The sequence below is a fragment of the Sphaeramia orbicularis genome, chromosome 3 (assembly GCF_902148855.1).
Source record: "Sphaeramia orbicularis chromosome 3, fSphaOr1.1, whole genome shotgun sequence".
NCBI lineage: Eukaryota > Metazoa > Chordata > Actinopteri > Kurtiformes > Apogonidae > Sphaeramia > Sphaeramia orbicularis.
Genome location: NC_043959.1, coordinates 14,548,755 through 14,563,789, shown reverse-complemented (window position 1 = coordinate 14,563,789; position 15,035 = coordinate 14,548,755). Strand labels below are relative to the sequence as shown.

The window sequence follows — 15,035 nt, the reverse complement described above, 5'->3', positions numbered from 1 at the left end:
GAATTAAGTGCAATTTTAACAATATTCTGCCTCTTACTAAATGTTGTGTGCCTTCGTAGATCTGCTCTGTAATGCATATGTAATAATGATAAGTCGAGGCATAATGTTGATGAAATTGTACTTATATTTCATAACAAATTGCATTTTTTTTTAGGTTATTCACATCTTTTTTGTTTGGATAGTTTGCAAATGTAAATATTGGCATAATTGAATGTTATTTTTTGCACTAAAACAATTTGGAGTTGTCATTATTTATTGTCTGTCATGCTATTATTTTACTGGTCTGGCCCATTTCAGATTAAATTGGGCTGAATGTGGCCCCCGGAAAAAAATGAGTTTGACACCCCTGCCAGAGACCTACAGCCTCCACAAACGGAGGTCAGAGCTCGCACATCTAAATATACCTGCATTCAGTTGAGAGAGCAGCATTGGCTTTAAAAACAGCGATACCAAGTATTTTTTAATCAAGTCACCACAGGATTTATCAAAAAACAGTTATCCTTTGGTCCCCTGTCGGCACAGCTGTGGTGAGGCCTCAACTTAGTATACACACTACCGAGCCAACTATTTAATCAATAATTTACAGTAACTAACCAAAGACCCAGACCAGACTTCACCCTTTAAACTGTAAAGAAATTATTCTACATTTCTCTGGATCATAAATGATATTTACAGGAAAATGTCTGTGATAACATTTTTTCGATGTCATGGTGGATATTTCAGACACATCTACAATACAACTGATGAATCAGCTAACCAAAAGATGAAGCACTGATTCCAACACTATATAGGAGGGGTGTAACGGTAAAGAAAAATTTCGGTTCGGTACTATTTCAGTACAGGGATCTTCAGTTCGATACATTTTCGGTACAGTGAAGGACACCAGTGAAGGGGGGGGGGGGGGGGGGGGGGCTCTGTAAGTACCTGTGGGATACAGGACATTTCTACAAACTATTGTTCAGTCATCTGTGCATTAACAGGCACCCCACATGTTATGTACTGTATTTATGTTAGTTATTTCTGGAGTCGAATCAACCAGCTTTAATACACTAACCCTAGTATAATAAGTCTCCACCTGGATCTAACAAAGCAAATAGGTAAGAGCCCCCCAGTGGATCATCACTGCAGTGAGAATAGCTTGTTAACACTAAAACGTATTTAACAACCATGTAAGGAGTTATATGCAAATCACATACACAACTTGATGAGAACTAAAGGGATTAGAACTAAACAAAGTAAGAAAACCACTTAGTTATTAGTGAAGCTTATTGAAAAACAGCAAAAAGAAAGTATAAAGATGAGCCTGTGGAACAACTGAAAAAGGTCATGTGGTCTGATGAATGTAGACAGAATGAATGTGATGAATGAATCAGGGTGAGAACAGAGGTGGACAGTGTTGTAAAGATTATTCCTGTGGGGTCAGGTCAGCTGACTGCCTGAATAAACTGAATGACAGCTTTGAATGTCAACAGACTGTTTCCTTCCCTGATTACTAGAGGTTTAACGGTGCACTCGAGGTGAACCAAACGAATCCATGTAGCCTACGTGAAGAACACAGACACTGTGGAAGCAGGGTGGACACAAGCAGAATCCATGTGCAGGGTTTCCTCTATATACATTCAGCAGTGAATTCTCAGCACTGCTGCAAAAAAAAAACGTTTCATTTTCAGTTTTTGGTTTGTTGCAGCTTTGTGGCACAAAAGAGCCCACAGGTTCCTTTAAAGCAAAAAGGGTTTTATTTTTTAACTCCAGTTAGTAAAATCCAGTGAACCTGCTCCTCTTCTCCTTCACCGTACCTCTGCTGTGGTGTTACTGTGAGGTCACATTCACAGCACCTCAGGGAATACTGTGAGGTGTTCAAAAACACTCAGCAAATTACAGTGTTTGCCATAAACAAACACTGAACATTCAAAAATACAAAAATACATAACATGTGGGGTGTCTGTTAATGCACAAATGACTGAACAATATTTTGTAGAAATGTCCTGTGTCCCGAGCACCCCCCCATACTCCCCCCATTCACTGGTCTCCTTCACTGTACCGAAAACGTATTGAAAATGTATCGAACCGAAGACCCATATATCGAACCGAATTTTTTCTGTACCATTACACCCCTACTGAATACATGTACATATTCCTAGATGACAATGCCAGGATTCATCAGCCTGAAATTGTAAGAGTAGTTCAGGGACCATGAGGCATCATGAGTCCAGACCTTAACCCAATTCGAAATCTTTGGGATGTGTTGGAGAAGACCGACTCGCCCGTTATCAATACTGGATCTTACCTAAACTTAATGCACATACAGAAAGAAATAAATGTTGTGACATTGCATAAGCTTATAAAAACAATACCATGGTGAATGCCTCCCATAATGAAAACTAAATATGTTCCAATATTAAATTGTGGGGGTTTCGGACCAATGCTGTGAGTAGGGATGTAACGATAACCGGTATAATGATAAACTGCGGTAAAATTTCCGACGGTTAGGGCTGGGTAAAAAAAATCAATTTAATCGATCTTAGATCGATCTCATTTTAATTTTACGTAATCGATTAATAGTGGATGAGATCGATTTTTTCAGAGCAGGACCGGGAGTATGTGGAACCGTGGCTCTATCTTGTGAACCGCTGGGGAAGACTTGGTCTAGCTCGTGAAAAAGATGCGGAAAAGACGCGGTGGGGAAAACCCCTTCCGCCTCAAACTCAAACCCGCAGTGTGAAGGAAGTGGCCGCCCAGCAAGTCGCAGAAGCCAGTCGTTCTTGGAATGATAACTTAGATCCATACTATCACCTATGGCTGAGTATGGAGTTAGAGGAATAGTAAGGCAACAATGTCCGACCGCTGCGCTACCCGCACCCCCCCCCAAGCCACTGTAGAAACATGGCAATGTTTCTGTGCCGTTCATTATTTAAGAGCACATTCAGCAACTTACTGCTGAAATGTCATACTTATTTCCTTTCTAATATCAATATTGATACCAGTATTGATGTGTTGCATGACTGCGGTACTCAAATAATCAGGTTACAACTCAAAATTGTACTTTGGTATCTCTAAATTACTCTGACTCAATCAATTACTACTGAATCGAATTGATATTGAATCGAATCAAATCGTGATTAATCAATTCAGAACCTTATGAATCAAAATCGAATCGATTATGGAAATTGGCCATGATACCCAGCCCTACCTACGGTTAGTATTACCGTTTAAATTCTAATTATTATGATAACCGTGTTCGTACCGCACCTAGAAAACTCAGGTACTGTTCATTTCCTGAAGAAGCAGAGGCACTCCAGGCGTGTGCGCAGTTTGTAATGTTTGGCCTCTGAAAACATGGTGGAAGGCACCTGCATAGACAGAGCTCCAGAGATTCTGGGATAGCAGCTCCCGCATGGATCCGGTCCGTTGGAGCACGCATGCACAGACCTGGTCCGTCTGACTGCGGGTCGGTCCAAACAAGCACACGCACGGATTCGGTCTGTCCTAGCAAGCGAGCGCACAGACCCGGTCCACGCTAGTGTTGACCCGTCCCTGACCCCCACTGATTCAGATCCTCACCCACCACTGAAACTGTCTGAATATAGATACTCAGGACAAACTCATGTCAGTTCAAATGAGCCCAAATGAGTGAACTTCAACTGTACAAAGACACATAATGTGTGTAAAAACCAAAGGAGAGGAGGCTGTATGAACTGAAGGACATTCAACAGTATATCCAGTGACTGACCTCCAGAGGAACTGGACCATATGACACTGTTGTGGTTTGTCTGTCTCTCACCAGGACTGAACCACTGACCAGTCTGGATCAGATCAGCCTAAAATGTTTTAAAATCCTCATTCTTTCAGAATACATTTGTTCATTAAATAGTTCAGGAAAATATGACTGTGTTTCACTTTCTGTTTGTGTGTGTACAATAGTGTATATGTGTGACACGGTTAATGATTTGATCTGGAAAATGTTCAAACAAACTCCACTATGACCTGTCCAACTACTTTTTTTCACACTCAAAAAAACCTCAGGGATCAATAGGAGAATTGATAAGGAATTGGATTGATAAGCAGAACTGATAATGGCACTGATATTGATCAAATCCTATCAGTTCCACCCCTGGTGAAGGTATCTCTTGTGTCCATAAGGTGCCAACTTTAATACACATTTGTATGTTTGTTGTTTACATGTTATTACTTGAATGTTTCTGTAACAGAAAGTACATTGTGCATGTTACTTTATTAGTTTTTTTTTTCACAATACAACTTGGTTATATTATTTCAGTGTGTGTATAAGTAGTTTTGAACATTTTGAGCACATTTCAACAATACCGCGATAATAATGATAACCGTGATAATTTTGGTCACAATAACCGTGAAATGAAATTTTCATATCGTTACATCCCTAGCTGTGTGTAATGTTTACATGTCCCAAAGCATTTCATGGCAACAGAACTTTGACTAGAGCAAAATCATTTCACTTAGGGATGGGCGATATGGCTTCTAACATGTGTAGAAGATTTGAAAATATTGACATAGATATCGTGTATCGCGATGTAGGCTAAAAATATCGCAACACACGATATATATCTCGATATTTTGAAATCACCTATATATGTCTGTATCAATGTTAAATTCAACTCTTTAATGCATTGTCTCCTATTAGATTTTTTCTTTAGTATGTGCATGCTAAAAGTGGAAAATCACAATGAAATTATTTGTAAACTATTTAAAATGACTTTGGGTCGAGTGTCTTTATGAGATTCTTTAATCCTGGCTTCTCCACAACGCCAACAAGAGCAATGTCTTTGGAGATGTGTTTTGTCGCTGCGGCTGTAATCCGTTTCCATTTCAAACCTTTTTGTTGTATTGGATTGATTTGGCAAATAATGAATCCACAGTCATTTGCTTCAAGGGTTAGTTCCGATAAAGTTTTAAGTAGGGGTGTGCGATATGACAATATTAAATCGTGAAGGATTAGGATGCATCAATGATCCGACAAAGCAAAGACATTGTGGAATCAGGTGGGGGGTGGGGGTGGGGGGTATAAGGGGGTTCCGCTCCGTGCCGCACGTACCCTACAATGAGTACGAGCAATGAAAGCGAAACTTAAAATGGCAGGGTAAGTCTGTCATAACTTAAGACTTGGCCCCCACAGAGTTGGGCGTACTTGACTCTGTGTACGTCTGCGCACATCAACCTGCTTTTGAATGTGAAATTGGTTCGCTCGACAATGAAACCTCAAACGTCCACGTACAGTGCGCACAGTCCGCGCTGCTCATACTACACACAGTATGACCGACATGAGTCCTCCACATACAGGTCTGTGGCGTTTAGAGCTGGGAGACAAAAAATTGATTTAATTGATCTTAGATTGATCTCATTTAAATTTTGCGTAATCGATTAATAGTGGATGAGATCAATTTTTCAGAGCAGGACCGGGAGTATGTGGAACCGCAGGAGGCTCCGTCTTGTGAACCCCTGGGGAAGACTTGGTCTTGCTCACAAAAAAGACGCGGTGGGGACACCCCTCCACTGGAGGTCCTCTGTTCTCAAACTTGAACCCGCAGTGTGAAGGAACTGGCCGCCCGGTGAGTTGCAGAAGCCGGTCGTTCTTGGAATAATAACTTAGATCCATACTATCACCTATGGCTGAGTATGGAGTTAGAGGAATAGTAAAGTGACAATGTCCAACCGCTACGCGCCCCCCCCCCCGTGAGTAGAAGCCTCCAGCCATAAAACAGAATAAGGATGACAAAGTCTGTTCTTAGCCACTGTAAAAACATGGCAATGTTTCTGTCCCATTCATTATTTAAGAACACATTCAGCAATTTACTACTGAAATGTCATATTTATTTCCTTTCTAATATCAATATTGATACCAATATTGATGTGTTGCATGACTGCGGTACTCAAATAATCGGGTTACAACTGAAAATTGTACTTTGGTATCACTAAATTACTCTGAAATCAGTTAATACTGAATCAAATCGATATTGAATCGAATCGAATCGTGATTAATTGATTCAGAACCTTATGAATCGAAATCGAATTAATTATGGAAATTGGTCATGATACCCAGCCCTAGTGGCATTACACTCTTTGAATAACGTATGTCAACACTAAAAATCTGTTCAATCAGCTGAAGAGACACCATCCAAACAGTATGAGTCAAACTGAACTAGAAGACCAACCACACCACACCACACCACACCACAGCCAGACCCTAACCCTAACCCAAACAGTATGAGTCAAACTGAACTAGACCAACCACACCACAGCCAGAGGCAACAGGTAGAATTAATCAAAAGCAAACAACTGTAACACAAGCATTTAGTAAAGACAGTATGAGAAGAGTAGCAGCTATGTTCCACATTGATCCTTTTTTGGAGTGCCCGGATTCTTCTTCTTCTCATTTTGGACTTCTTCCTCCATCCAAGACCACCCAATACATTGATTACCAGTTGGAAAAATCAGAGCTACCAGCCACCTGTTCTGTAAACCTGGAGGATTATTGGAAACAGGCAATTCTCCACTGATATTTTGTTCTCCTTTTTTTTTTTTTTTTTAAACTTTTCATGTTTATTGAAAGCTACCTCAAGAACCAAGTGGAGTTTACTTTTTCTGTTCCAGAGTGCACTTAATCAGAGTGTTGTTGTTCACATTTTAGTATGTTTATGTTCTTGGCACATATTGGTAAAATTGCATAAATGATATTAAAATGTTCTGGAGGTTCTTTGGGCAAAATTATTCCTTTCTTTTAGGGCTATGTTTTACAGAGGGAAATTGTTTGGTTGCACTGTTCAAAAAGTTGCAAATTAGTCTCAAAGATCAGTGTAAAGAATCGTGAGAAAATTGAGATTGTGATTTTATTTTTTTTAAAATTGAGATATGATATTTTTGCCATATTGCCCACCCCTAACTCATCTACACACAATATTGTACACATAATCAGATTTGTCCTTCTGTGTTGGACCCCAAGAACATTAATTTGTCACTTTAGTGGCAGATGGGGATCCTTTTAAACATTAAACATTTGTGTCATTCATCTGCATCAATAATGTGTTTTACAATAGACTGAATTCTCAAAATATCAGATTTTCAGTGTATTTCTGCAGTGGTGTCACACAGGAGCAGAGCTAACAGGCTGAGTTCACACACTGGACTGACATATTTCATGTTTCTATGAAATTCCACTGACCTGGCCCGACACACACCTTGGGGGGCGGGGGACCTTTCTGCCTCATTCCCTATTAAAGCCAACCAGTCAACCCGACATTACAGCTGACACAGTCAAGAACTCTATCTCACTGCAAACATTATTTGACTCGTATGATCATTCTGTCAGTGCCACATCAAAATGAGAACAATCTGAACAATTCTAATAGTTGATTATTGAACAGATAAAAGGCTCATGTTCTCTGGACCATTAAGAATAGGGGTGTGTATTGGCAAGAATCTGGCGATACGATATGAATCACAACACTAGGATCACAATATGATATATTACAATATATCATGATACTGTTAAAAAGGCAATTTTTTGTTTTTTCTTCTTTTTTAAATGATTATTTCCTTGAAGAATTGAATTACACCAGAAATATGCACAAATACTAAACACATTTTTATTTGATCACAACAGGATCTAATGCTATATCACAAAATGTTCCTGTGTTCAAACTGAAATTCTGTTTTACAGACATTACAGTTTAAGATCCTGTTCAAATGTTCATATTCTATTAGTTCAGAACTAACATCAGAACATTATTTTTGTGCAATCCCAACAAAGGAACTAACATTATTTAATAAAAGAGTGTTAAATAATAATAAAATATAAACAAAAAATAAAACAAAAATGAATCTCCACAATATCTGCATTTGAATAAATACGAAGAAATATCGATACAGTACTTTTTAATATTGATACAGTATTGTGAAATGAAATATCGTGATATATTGCAGAACCGATATTTTCTTACAGCCCTAGTTAAGACAGATTTTTCATGAGGCACTTAGATTCTGACCAGACTGCTAATATCTCTGGCCACCAGACAAATTAGAATTCTAAACACTTTTTTGTTTTCCTGAGCAACAATGACACATCTTTAGGGTTTGGAGTATCGGCTGATAGAAAAAAAAAAAAACAACTAACTGGGTTACGTACCTATATTCACAGAAACCATTTCAACCACTTTGATGAATGAATGACTTAATATCTGAAAATCACAAGAAACTTTATCAAGCTAGTAATTTACCATTTAAAATCATAACAAACTGTCATGATTTAGTGTCTCAGTGGGATAAATGTTTAAACTACATTTTCCGAAACAAGCGTATTAAATCAGTATTTTGATGTACAGCTGGGGTGTCATTTATTTATTTAATTCAGGGACCATATTCAGCCCAATATGATCTGAAGTGGGTCAGACCAGTAAAATAATAATGCAAAAAAAAAATTAAATTACATTATGAAAGTGTTTACATCTACAAAGTTTCCTTAAAGCAGCATCTGATTTTGATCCCAGATGTTTGTCCAAATGTGTCCAACTCCAGTCAGATCCTAATTCTCTCTAATCCATTCGTCTGTCTGTGCTTCTGCACCTGAATCACTTCCCTCACAGTGAACACCTTCGTAGATGACTCCATCATAAACACAGTCCACTTGTTTACAGAACAAACCTAAATGTCACTCGGGCCTTTTCGGAAATTTTGTCGCAATGTGCACTGCGGGAAGCAAAAGTGGTTTGTCACAGATTCGGGTAGAAAACAATCTACATCACTCCAACGTAAACTCCTCCAGTCCACCAAGGCTGTTTTCCAGAATGAAAGGTTTGTTAAGCATCTGTGTGTTATTTATGCAATAAATTCTATACATTTTTCAAATCAGATTTTATATAAATATATTTTTTGGTGTTTTTTGGCCTTTTATGTTGATATAGTAGATTAAAGTGAAAAAAATAATAGACAGATGATATAAATGAAGTTGTGCTGAAAAAAAAGATACCAAACATGAGTATAGTAAACATTTGTTTATATAGTATATAAAGGCTAAATTAAAAGGACTGAAAAACAGCCAAAATAGGCTCAGACCACTAAGGGTTAATATTTGAATGTTTCTGACAACAGAAGGTACATTGTGCCAGTTATTTTATTTGTTTATTTTTTTGTTGTTTTTTTTTTTCAAAATACAACTTGGTTAAATTATTTCAGTGTGTATTAGTACTTTTTGAAAATGTTGAGCACAATTTCAACAATACCGCAATAATAATGCTAACCGTTATAATTTTGGCCACAATAACCGTGATATGAAGTTTTCATATCATTACATCCCTATGACTGAATAAAGAATTTCATCATCACAGATTGTTAATATGTTCAGTGTATTTTTTTTGCATGTGATAACTTCATCCCAGGGGCCACTAAACGCCACCTCCTTCTTAATTGGAAATCTACAACAGCCCCTTCCAGCACACAATGGATTAATGAGTTAATGTCCTTTTTAAAAGTAGAGAAAATTAGATATTCAAAACGGGGAAACTTGAACAAATTCTACAATAAATTGCAACCATTTATGGATTTTTTTTGAGACAATGTAATCCCCCCCCCCCTTTTTTTCTTTTCTTCTTTTTTTTCCTTTATTATTTACTTATTTATTTATTTTCTTATGTTTATATCACCAGTTTAATTATTTTATTCAGACTATGTCTTAGTATTCTTTTCATTGTATTGTTTGTCAGGTTTCATTGTTATTTGTTCCTAAAAAAAATATCCAAATCTGAAAGTAATGGTGTTTACAAACCTGGTTAACGTTGACATCAGTGTGCCATGGTATTGGCATGTACCTTTCATTTTCTTGCATACACATCGGATAAAATTTACTTAGGGGGTCAAATGAGAGGCCATTTTTGTCAAAAAAACAAAACAAAACAATTGTAAGAAATACATAGAATTGTGTTGAAATAATGCTAATACATTTGTGCACAGACTACTAATATTATTTGACAGTGGAAGCTATATTTTCAGAAATATTGGATTTTGAATAGCACGTGTATGTGAAAACTTTTGCTAGTGGATGGACGTGACATTACCCATGATGATCTAGTCAGTACCAGTACTTTATTAGTAATAAACTTATATACTTATTATTGCTAATTATCCTCTTATTCATAAAAGTTAGTATTGTGGATCTAAAACAATAACAGCTGAACAAAAAAAGGCCCAATGGCCCTGTAACTTACCGGCCAAATTAAAAGCTTTGGGAAATGTATCCAGATGCCATTTATTATCACCTAGTTATGTGTATTTATTATGTTACAGAAATAGCCCATGTTTGGGTCATATTTAAGTCAGATCTGTTAAAAATTCAAATTCCAACTTGAGATCATTGATACTTACTGATTTATTGGATCAATCCACTTCCTATCTCTTATAATGGGAAAATTTTTCAAAGTGGCACCAAATCCAGAATCAGATCCGGATGGAAATAATTTCAATACCTTGTGTTGACATCATCATAAAGAAGCTGTTTACCAAGTTTGAAGTCAATTAGAATTGTAGTTTTGGAGAAGAAGACGATTGAAGTTTTTGTAACGGATGACAGACGCCGACGCCGCTGACGGATGCCGCATGACGACAATAGCTTACGGCCTGTCGGCCAGTAAGCTAAATACACAAAATGTGGCACTGGACAGATGTGACGTGATTGTTGTAGATCCCATCATACTGATGCTCGGCAGCCATGTCACCATTTCCATAAATGATCCCTGTGCAAAAACTAGTATCATAATTATTTATTGTATAGTTTATCATCACACTAAAGAGTAAATAACAATATAGAATTGTTATTTCTTTATAAAAATGTGCATTATTAGAAAACTGTTGATTTCAAAAGTGACGTGTGACATTCTTAATGTATGTATTGGCGTAACATAAGCAGGATGGATCAGCACCATACTCCATACTGCAACCTGTAAAAATAAAACCTGATATGTAGTATATAATCTGGTAAGAAAAACTGAGGAATCTGAAAGAATAGAATATTTGTTTTTCAGGTAAATTCAGTTAAAATATAACTTGACATGAAAATATAGCATTAATTGTGATGAAATTGGACATTTTTGAGCTGAAAACATAGTTCATATGACCATCAACATGTTGCAACAGAACTGAAATCCTGTAAATTTGCATCACTTGCATTTACCAACACAAAGTTCCTTTGGGGATTCACTTATATTGATTTCTTATGCACGAAGACATAAATAAGACCTCTAAGTAAATTTTAGCTGACATCTATGAAAATATGGAAAAAGAAAAAAAATAAAATTCATCCCAGGGGCCGGATTGGACCCAGACTGGACCCCTTGGTGGGCCGCTTTTGGTCCGCAGACCATACGTTTGACACCTGTGTTCTAAATAATAAACAGGCCCAGCAGAACCAGACCCGTCCGGACCGGGCTGTGGTGGTTTTCCCAGACTGGGCTCACCAGGAGCCTTTAGTGGTCCACCCGGGTCTGTAGACCGGATTACTGGGCCACATGTGCTCCGTGGTGCGGTCAGGTGAGCTGCTTTTACCTGTTTCCTTCGACGTGGATCCGTGAAGCCGAACCCAAATCCGGTCTCCTCCTGGAAGTGGAAGATTCAACCTCAGAACTTCGTCGATGCTGAAAACGCACCGGTGTGGGTCATGGAAGTCTCCAGAAAAGTGCCGTTTTTCACCAGTTTCACGCGCAGACTCAGACGTTTATATGAAAATCCGACCTCGGCTCGCGCATTTTTTTTCCCGAGGATTATCGGAGTTTTCCGGTTTTGTTCGGTGAAAAGTCCACAAGTCCTCCCAAAACAGACCGTAAAGTCTGGTGTTTGGTTGAGTCCAGACTTAAATAAAGACGTATTTTTAGTGCCGGTGGATCCTAAAGGTCCTCCCCCTATGGAGTCTGTAATCAGATGCTGCTCACCACAATATCCATTCATCCTATTACAGTTTAACCCTTCACTGGCCGGACCACGGCTTAATGCGCCGTTCATGGACTGTTGGACAAACCGCTACCGAGGCCAGTAAACACATCAGTCTGTCATTCAAGAGGAGTAAAATATCAATAAACACAAGGTACTTTTGTACAAATAAATACTTAGGTGTAATTATGGACCTTCTGTTATGGAAAGTAGTTAAATTTATGTTCAAAAAAAAAAAAAAAAAGAAAAGAAAAAAAAAAGGACTGTAGATCTTTGGGCGTTTTTTTTGTAACTTGAATCTTTAACTTGAATCTTAATTGAGTAAAATTATAACAGTACCCCCCCCCCCCCCCCCCCAAAAAAAAAGAGACAAAAACAAACACACAAAACAAATCAATACAAAACAAAAAACCCCCAGCAAAAATAACAGACAAACAGCAGAATGAGTACAAAAGAAAACTATGTGCCCAGGTAGCAACTTTTTACTTTGTCAATATTTACAACGCTTAATTTTCACACTTTTCAGTTAATAATAATCTTAAATGACTGAATTATCAGTAAAATATCAATAAAAACAAGGTACTTTTATATAAACAAATACTTAGGTATAATTATGGACCTTCTGCTATGGAAAGTAGTTAAATTTATGTGCAAAAAGCCCCCCCCCCCCCAAAAAAAAAAAAAAAAAAAAAAAACAATTGCAGTGTAGATCTTTGGGTGTTTTTTTTTTTTTTTTTTTGTAACTTAAATCTTTATTGAGTTTTATGTACAATTATAACAGTACCCCCCCCCCCCAAAAAAAAAAAAAAAATATATATATATAATTTTAAAAAAAAAGAAAAAAACAAACACACAAAACAAATCAATACAAAACAAAAATTAGGACCAATGGCCCTGTAGCTTACCGGCCAAATTAAAAGCTTTGGGAAATGTATCCAGATGCCATTTATTATCACCCAGTTATGTGTATTTATTATATTACAGAAATAGTCCATGTTTTGTTCATATTCCAATCAGATCTGTAAAAAATTCAAATTCCAACTTGATATCATTGATACTTACTGATTTATTGGATCAATCCACTTCCTATCTCTTATAATGGGAAAATTTTTCAAAGTAACACCAAATCCAGAATCAAATCCGGATCAAAATAATTTCAATACCTTGTGTTGAAGTCATCATATAGAAGCTGTATACCAAGTTTGAAGTCAATCAGAACTGGAGTTTTGGAGAAGAAGACGATTGAAATGTTTTCCCCATAAGAGCTCATGTTAAATTTTCTGTCAGTTCCCGGATCCAGAAGAAGATCCTGATCAGCATGTGGACATTATGTTTTGGTCATCTCCCCATCAGGGCTGGACTGTAGAAATTTACACTTGAAATAATTTATATTTACTGAGTTATTGCATCAATCCACTTCCTATTTCTTAGAATGGGGACATTTTTCAAAGTGGCACCAAATCCAGAATCAGATCCACATCCAAATAGTTTCACTAACTTTTGTTGACATCATCATAAAGAAGCTGTATACCAAGTTTGAAGTCAATCGGAATTGTAGTTTCGTAGAAGAAGACGATTGAAAGTTTTGTAATGGACGACAGATGACGACAGACGACGACAGACAATGACGCCAGACACCGCATGACAACAATAGCTTACTGCCTGTCGGCCGGTAAGATAAAAACACTAGCAAAAATAACAGACAAACAGTAGAACAAATGAGTACAAAAGAAAACAATGTGCCCAGGTTGCAACTTTTTACTTTCTCAATATTTGTAACGCTTAATTTTCACACTTTTCAGTCAATAATAATCTTAAATGACTGGATTATTAGTAATATATCAATGAACACAAGGTACTTTTATATAAATAAATACTTAGGGGTAATTATGGACCTTCTGTTTTACTGTTGTCAGGGTTAAGGTGTTGAAAAGTGTCACTTGTATGGACTGGAAGTATGTGTTACAGTTCACTAACACATCTTCAAAATAGTTTGTGGCACATCTCTATGAGCTTCATCTGTGGACATACAACACCTAACAAACACAAAATGTCTCATTTCTCATCAAATACGTCCACCCAGGGAGGACATGTGGTCCTGGTTCTTATGTCTGTTTTCAGTAGGATGAAATGTTTGTACTGATGTCCTGTTTGCATTGTCTGACAAAGGAGGACTGAGGTGGCCCACTGGATGGATCTGTCCTACACTGTGGTTCTCCCTCAGGTTTCTTTTTTCCCACTGGGTTTTTGGAGTTTTTCTTTGCCGAGAAGGAGGGTCTAAGGACGGGGGATGCTCGGGACATTAATCCATTTCCCTCAACTGCTGTTTATTAGACTGTTGTTTGTTTTCATTTGTTAACGTGTTCTTTTGTCGGAAGCTCCGAGAAAAAGTCCGGATTCTTTTAGGTCTGATTTTTATAAATTTAATTTGGCTTATCTGACCACAAACAAAGTACACGATATGACTCAGCGCTGAGGATCCACACCAAGCAGGAAATGGATCCAGACATTCCAATGCACATCACTTTTATAATCCTTGTAAACTGATCTTCAAACTGGGCTGAGCCCCTTGTACTAGGTGGGCTGGGTCACAGAAAACGGGCTGGTGTCATCTGACTCTAAAGTCAAGCAGATGTGAAACCTCAACTCTATGGAAAAGCCTGTATTGACAGTGCGTTTATCTCTTATCTCCTGTTATGTACGATCATATATGTCCTAAGGACCTAAAACCTAAGTCCTGTGATCATAAATCTGTCAGTTTAGTTTGTTGACCAAGATGTGACCTATTATCCTAAGAACTGTACCACTAACCACTGAAACAAAGAACTCTAGTGACACGAAGGAATCCTAACCAATACTGACTAATATGTGATTAAACTTAAGAATTCAACTATCTAAATTAAAATAATATTTCACATATCCAACTAATTCTGTAAAGCCCTGTGAGGCAACCTTGTTGTGATATAGGGCTCTACAAATAAAATTAAATTGAAATTGTGCTCCATTTATAAACAGCAGTTCTCAGGGTCTACAAGTCCTCTTCAACTTTTTTTGGATCAAATCTAAAAGAAACTTTATCATAAAAATTCCAT

General features: G+C 37.4%; 1 protein-coding gene across 2 annotated transcripts in view; it reads right to left on the bottom strand.

Annotated features, from left to right (window-relative positions):
* pacsin3 (protein kinase C and casein kinase substrate in neurons 3) overlaps window positions 1-11,942 on the bottom strand; it is a 35,256-nt gene extending 23,314 nt beyond the window's left edge. The window contains exon 1 of one of the 2 annotated variants that reach the window (XM_030127819.1): window positions 11,563-11,942. The gene's annotated coding sequence lies outside the window, so the exon portion shown is untranslated. The remainder of the gene's footprint in view (window positions 1-11,562) is intronic. The other variant, XM_030127824.1, reaches the window with a different exon arrangement.
* Window positions 11,943-15,035: the final 3,093 nt, after the last annotated feature.